This window comes from Lynx canadensis, chromosome B1, assembly GCF_007474595.2.
Source record: "Lynx canadensis isolate LIC74 chromosome B1, mLynCan4.pri.v2, whole genome shotgun sequence".
NCBI lineage: Eukaryota > Metazoa > Chordata > Mammalia > Carnivora > Felidae > Lynx > Lynx canadensis.
This window is the reverse complement of record NC_044306.2, coordinates 19,390,469-19,391,436: the sequence shown is the minus strand read 5'-3', so window position 1 is coordinate 19,391,436 and position 968 is coordinate 19,390,469. Positions and strand designations below refer to the sequence as shown.

The following is a 968-nucleotide window of genomic DNA, read 5'->3' as shown; positions in this document are numbered from 1 at the left end:
ATATATTTGTATAGTTGTTAAGATAACTGTAGTGGAGTAGTTGTGCCATAAACTTTCAGTAAATGAATTTGACCTTTGGAACAGCTCAAAGTTGTGATCTTGTTCAGTTTTTAGGTAGGAGCAATACTTAAACTTTTGTTGCTTTAAGTCCAGTGTGTATGGCAAATTGATTCTATATACAAGGCATTTTATAGTTTCCTAAACATATTTTATATTTTTTTCCCCTGGGAAAAGCGTGAACACTACCACAAATTATGCAGTCGAGTTTCCCACATTTGGGGAAATCTCAGGAGTCAGCACATCCAGAATGCAACGGATAAGCCTCGCCCTGGGAAAACCACCTTTGTGATCATGGTATCTCCCCTGTCAATAAGTATACATATTTATATTTTTAATCCATTTTCACAACTATTTTGTGATGCCATATTATTCGTTTTCCCTGTTTCTAAATGAGAAAATAGTGTCAGTGCCACCAATTTCTTGCATTCACTCAATTATACTTATTAAGCACCACTATATGTAAAGTACTTTGCCATATAATGGAAATAATGCACAAATTAATTCTTGCCTTTTGAGAGTCATAATCTAGTCAGAGAATGGCTTACTCTCCTTGAGCTGCAATAACAAAAATACCATAGACTGAATAGCTTACAATAAACATTCGTTTCTCACAGGTCTGGAGGCTGGGAAGTTCAAGATCAAGGTATTGGTAGATTCCTTGTCTGATGAGGGCCTGCTTCCTGATTCATCCATGGCCATCCTCTGGCTGTGTTCTCACATGGTGGAAAAGGTGAGGGATCTCTTTGGGGTCTCTTTTAAAAGGTCACTAATCTCATTCATGTGGGCTCCACCCTCATGATCTAATAAGCTCCCAAAGGCCCTGTCTCCAAATACCAACACATTTGGGGATTAGGTTGCAACATATACATTTTGAGGGAACACATACATTCAGTTTATAGTAGGGAAGG

General features: G+C 37.9%; 1 pseudogene; it reads right to left on the bottom strand.

The window, feature by feature from the left end:
* Positions 1-232: 232 nt before the first annotated feature.
* On the bottom strand, positions 233-377 carry LOC115513220 (annotated as a pseudogene).
* Positions 378-968: the final 591 nt, after the last annotated feature.